General features: G+C 40.2%; 1 long non-coding RNA gene across 1 annotated transcript; it reads left to right on the forward strand.

Annotated features, from left to right (window-relative positions):
- Positions 1–3,195: 3,195 nt before the first annotated feature.
- Positions 3,196–4,725, forward strand: LOC123518267. Its single transcript, XR_006678738.1, has 2 exons — positions 3,196–3,282; positions 4,053–4,725. It is a non-coding gene; the product is annotated as an uncharacterized LOC123518267 (long non-coding RNA).
- Positions 4,726–6,139: the final 1,414 nt, after the last annotated feature.

Below are 6,139 nucleotides of genomic sequence, written 5' to 3' on the forward strand. Positions count from 1 at the left end.
ATATGAACCAGAAACTCGTGCTATTTAAAGCTAACTTGTACGATGCTTGTTATTTCTTACCTTGTGAATCGAATGACTCGACCGTATTAGCGGCAAGGTTGTGGTGAAAGGAACACGAAAATAGCTATTGAAGCTGAGGTTACAGGTGAATGGTGGTGGTGGTGGTGATGTTGGTTGTCATAGTTAGTGGCCATAAATAGGATGAGTCTGCTAATGCTAGGAATAAAGGTATACGAGTATAAGATAGTGCTATGTGGCATATCTCCCTCTTCCCGTCAGCAGTCTCCAGAGCGTTCCTTTTCTGCGTCTTCCTCAGTCACACTCGACGACCATTACAAACATGTATTTCACGGCATCAACAAACCCTCCTCATTATCTCCCGCCAGTAAGTTCTAACTCCAGTATCTTGCTCACTACACACTCCCATCTCTCCTCTTGACACGTTCACACTGTCTCAGTCTCGCTTCACTAGTTTTTACCACAAATCAACATGCTTTGCCTCTCTAGTATTGGTGATGACAATAGTGGCGGTACATTATACGAGGTGCGAGGGTAACAGCCAGATAGGGAAAACTTGGTGATGGTCGCAGTGGCAGTGGTGATGGTTGTAGTGGGGAAACCAGTGTAAGGAAGCTTGAAAAGGGTTATGGGGAGTGAATGGTGTGCGTGGACCGATAATGTTTGACGATATCTGATTGGACGATAAAGGCGAGGGTGAGAAAGTAATGGGATGGGATGCGATGGGATGAGAGGGGATGGGATGAAGGATGAAGATAATGATGATTGGAGGAGGGTCAAACGAAGGAAGCGATAAGGGCAAACAATATTGCTGGCTAGAATAGTGAGGAGAATAACGAATGAGGATAGATAACTGGGAAGGCATGGCGGTTGATGAAGCAAGGGAAATGACCATCGTGAAAGATGCAGAATACAAATTTTAGATAGAATTCAATAACACGAGACTGAAAGAAGGTAAAGCAAATAAAATATTGAAGCAAGGACAGCATCAAAGCAACTTTTAAGAGCACAGAAGTTAAGAGCAAGGCCACCACATGGAACACACATTTATAAGCACGGTAAATGTTTACAATCACTGTACAATGTAAATTCCTAAAATAGTATAGCTAATAGATAGTATATGACTCGTACTTACTTTCTATTTGGGGTTTTAGTGGGTGCTCTATAGAACAGTGCTTGTTTTAGCGTCACAAAGTTTAACACCACTTCCAATTTCTAAGTCCAGTGTTTGTGTGCTGTCTACACCAGCTTGTGTCAACTGAGCCTCTTAACACACGTGCGCCGCGCCCGCAACAACACGAAGTAGTTCCTTTGGCTCGCCATATTTGAAGCGGCATACCAATAATTATTTGAAGTGGCGAGTGTGTGTCCACGTTTAAGAGCAAGTCGAACGTGGAACACAAAAACAACAACACTTCAGATGGAAAGAAATATTGTTTTTTCTTCAGTCAGTTATGAAAATATAGGAGATACGCTAACTAGGGGAAATGACGTCAAATATATATACGCACGTGGAAATTTACAGAAGCTTCGTGGCTGAATTCCTTTCCATCGGGAAATTCTTAGCTGTTTAGGCAGGTTCAAAGAGGGATACACGAACAACAACACTTCAGATGAGAGGAAATATTATTCTTCCTTCAGTCCCCTATAAAATTCATTCAAATACGCTAACTACGGGAAATGACGTCAGGGATTACGCCAACGGAAGATTCCAGAACCTTGGTTCTGAATTTGGATCATTCGGAAAAATCTCGCTCTTTCTCACCGTTATAAGCAAGTTGAAAGAGGAACACGCGAAGAACAACGTTTCAGATAAGTATAAATATTCTTATTCCTCCATTAAGTGAACAAAATAAAGCAAATACGCTATAAACTACGGGAAATGACGTCACTAATGTATTCCTCCACCATTTAGTGAACTGGAAGGTAGACTCGCCGCCCTCCACCCTAACACAGTAGTCGTTTGAAAGTCATGATGGATTCCACTCCTTCTCTTCCTCGGTGCTCTGATTGTGACCTCGGCCTCCTCGACTTTTTCCATAAGTACACAGGGAAGGCACGAGACCTGTTTGATGTGAGCGTGCGACACAGACAGAAAAGGCAAGTTTGGTGTTGAATCGCCGTGTTTGTGTTATTCTGGAATTTTACCAAAAAAAATGAGGTGCTCGCGTCTAGTGTGGCCGTAACAACACTCGTCATTGGGTATTCTAGGGAAATTTCGCTAGAATACCCCCTGTATCACGGAACGGGTGATGTTGAATACAGTATATGATTATATCCTACTGAATGGCAATTACAAGGAGGTAATAAATTCCCCGTGAGCGAGCGAAGCGACCGAACCACCCGTCCTGTGATACAGTGGGTATTCTAGGGAAATTCCCCCGGTTAGGAGAACCCTAGGTTAGGTTTGTTTAGGTTGTTAATAACCTTAGGGGTGGGGCTCCGGGGTGAGCAGCCCCCCGGCCATTTTACACACGTCGCTACATCTAGGGATTTATGGGATATTTTTTACGAGAAATCCTGATTATCAGGGATTTTCTGAAAATTTCCGTAGGTTTTTTTTCCAAAACCCCCGATTCCTCACCGTCCCTCAAGTTTGTTCGGGGGAAAGGGGAGAAATTTTAGAAATTTACACTGTACAGTGATTGTAAACATTTACCATAAGCACATCATGGTTATACTCACGCATATACGGGCAAATTTCTCCTATTTCTTGTGGAGTTTACCAATAAAGGAATCATTTGGGTGGAAAAGTGCAAAAAATTACTATGGAATTGGTCTCATAACCTCACCAGTTCCCTTTTTTTTTTTTTTTGGTACATTCCTAACGAAAATCAACAGCCAAAGTTGACTGTGGAGCCTAATCACGCCCTAAGTACTTTTGTTGATTACCTGCCAAAGGGCGACCGTGGAACTGAGCCCAATAGCCTAAGCACACTCATCTTTTTAATGAACGTTCTCACGAGTCACTCACCTGACAGGAAGTGAACACAAGCCCAGATGAGGCAGACTGGACGACACACACACACACACACACACACACACAGAGCGACGACTGACTGGTTTGGTTTGGCAGTGTCTCAATTACTCAGTACCTCGAATCAATTCAAACCTAACGAGCCAGTCATTTGGAACTCCGCTTCACTCACCCATAACACGTTTCTGTTTTTTGAAAAAAGAAGAAAAGGGAAAGATTGCATTATTCGAAGGAAGTACAGGAAATAGGAGGGATGAAGCCGAAGCACAAGCAGCAGATTCAGGCGAGTGAGTCAGTAGTTTCGAAGCAGCTCGCCTTGTTTTAAGTGACTGCGAGAGACAAGGTCCTGATTTCACTCCTGTCTATCTGTCCGTTTGTCTCTCTGTCTATACAAGGGAGCCTTCGTTATTCCGTGTCCTCCTCTTTACACGTTTATATTTGTCTTTCCTAACAACCTAGGTTCGTTGAGAGAGAGAGAGAGAGAGTGTGTGTGTGTGTGTGTGTGTGTGTGTGTGTGTGTGTGTGTGTGTGTGTGTGTGTGTGTGTGTTTATCTACTTACACAGTTACATTCTTTTCTCCATTAATATTTACCCTTATCGTAGTGATCAAGTAAAGATTTTATACAGGCCGTATCATTTTACTATAACTCTGCATTCACCGTTCGATCGACTTGCCAGTCTTGAAAACATCCCAGAAAAGAGTAACAAATCACTTATATTGGCTTCTTGCTTTTATATAATGTTAGATCTCTCTCTCTCTCTCTCTCTCTCTCTCTCTCTCTCTCTCTCTCTCTCAGCACAAAGAAATATTCACACGTCTCCTTTCCAATATTTCCAGGTATCTGATTTGATATTGTGAAAAATAATATGAGAACTACAGACGGAATGATCACTTTGTGTCATTTATTAAAGTGTTTGTCAGCAAATATCCTATTTCTTGCCTTCCGCTTTCTTCGTCATTGCATTATTATGTGTAAATATTAAAACTCTGATAATCGCACTTTCATGATTTCAAGAGTCGTTTCCTACTTTTCTAATTTCGCGACACTCATTCCAGGAACATCAAACTGCTGCGTGACGCTCCCCAGACGCCGTCCTTTGAAGTCATAACACACGACTCATCTAAATACAGGGAATTCATTTTGTCACCTAGCAATATTTGTCTCTGTGTAAAGAATCACGAAATTATTTCCGTCCTGATGGAAGAGAGGGAAAATTCATCCAATCTCGTGGTTCCGATGGTTTACTTTTTATATAATTTTCTCTGGTTATTTATAACAGAATATTAATTTTGAAATATTATTAGCACATCAAAGACCTGCATTTTATTTATATCATCATCATCCTTTACCACATTGTCATGACGATTACGGTGACTGCGAGGAACATGCATTTAAAAAAGATTTCGACAACACCTATTGCTTAAGCTAAAAAGAAAGAAATAGATCAACAAATATTAATAAATCAATAAATCAATAAATAAAAGTCTATGACAGTATCTGATCATCCTGATATTTATGAATAATTTTCGTACGGGATTATTTTCTTTATCACGAGTTCAACGTGTTATTTGTGTAATCCACAAATCCCCACGTAAATTCTCTCTTAATCATTTGCATCCTACCTGAGTTTATAAAAGGACAATAGACTCACAGCTTTGTCCAGGTATCTGTCTGCGTTCTGTCTTTTTCCACGTAACTCCAATAAATCCTGATGTCATGGATGCATCCTGTCTTGTGTCTCACTTCCCTTCATAATCCACAACCAATTTTCCTTTCATGATATTGCATCTTCTATTGATTTCTATTTGGTCTCTCCATTCCCGATAAATTCAACCACCTTATCAAACCTACCTTAATCTTTCAAGACATCCTTCAACATATCAAGGACTCTCCTTCCTTTTCTATGCATCATTTAACGTTCATTAATCTATGTAAATATCTCTTATTCCTGATTAGTCTGTCAGGAAGACCAATAACGAATCTTTATTGCATAGTTATCTTTCACCCCAATTAGCACGATTACAGTAACATTGGGAAGTGTGCTCGGTTATGTAGAACGTGAATGTGTGGAGAGTGTCGCGTACCAAAATATCTACTGTATCTCTATCTATTCAAGTGCTCTAATTATAAAGATATGACATAGAAAGGTTCAGAAAATAAACTTCCGCAAATTAAACTATAATTATAGTGAGGATTAAAACCCTCTGAATATGGTAAAAAATACTAAAATACTATGGTAAGACAATGACACTTGCAATATACCATTAGGGTGGAAGTACAAAAGTCTCTCTCTCTCTCTCTCTCTCTCTCTCTCTCTCTCTCTCTCTCTCTCTCTCTCTCTCTCTCTCTCTCTCTCTCTCTCTCATTCAACAAAAATACTGCCTCGGTAATGCTTCCGTGACGGGTGACGGACGCCTTGGCTGTACAATCCCCTTCACCGCCACCACCACGAACACCTCCGCCCCGCCAGAATCAACAGCTCAAGCCCATTTTTGTCTACCTCGCCCCCGCGCTGGGTCACGCCAACCTCCTCAGCGACCCATTTAGAGCCACGAGAGGGAGCTAGACCAATGGACAAGCCTCTGAGAATTAGTGTTTTTTGGGGAGCAGCGCAGTGCATCTTGTTTGAGTGATGATAGGATGAATAGTGAGTGGTCATCTCTCTTTCGTGTTCTTTTCCTTGAATAAATTCGTGGGTTTTCATTGGTAACATAATTTTTTCAAGGTTTTTTATTTATTCTTTTTTTTTTTGCATGCAGACTAGTGCATTTGTTTGAATGATGAGAGGTTGTATAAACAGTGGTTATTCTTCTTTTAGTGTTTAGGTATATATACGATTTTGTTTTAATGCTTTTTATTTATTTCTTATTATTATATCATGGGACAGGGTAGTGCATCTGATTTTATTTGAGTGACGATAAGTTTTACAATAGTGTGCGGCCATCTCTCTCTTCCTCTTAATTTATTATTCACTTAGTTTTCATTTCAGTATCTATTATTTCTTTTCTTGGGTTTAATCATATTAATAAAGCTTGATTGTCTTCGGGTATTAATATTTTCAAATTAACTATTATGCACGTGTATAAATGTCTTACGATAATAGATGCATATTTGATCATAATAATAATACACCAAGAGCAGT

The sequence above is a fragment of the Portunus trituberculatus genome, chromosome 43, assembly GCF_017591435.1.
Source record: "Portunus trituberculatus isolate SZX2019 chromosome 43, ASM1759143v1, whole genome shotgun sequence".
NCBI lineage: Eukaryota > Metazoa > Arthropoda > Malacostraca > Decapoda > Portunidae > Portunus > Portunus trituberculatus.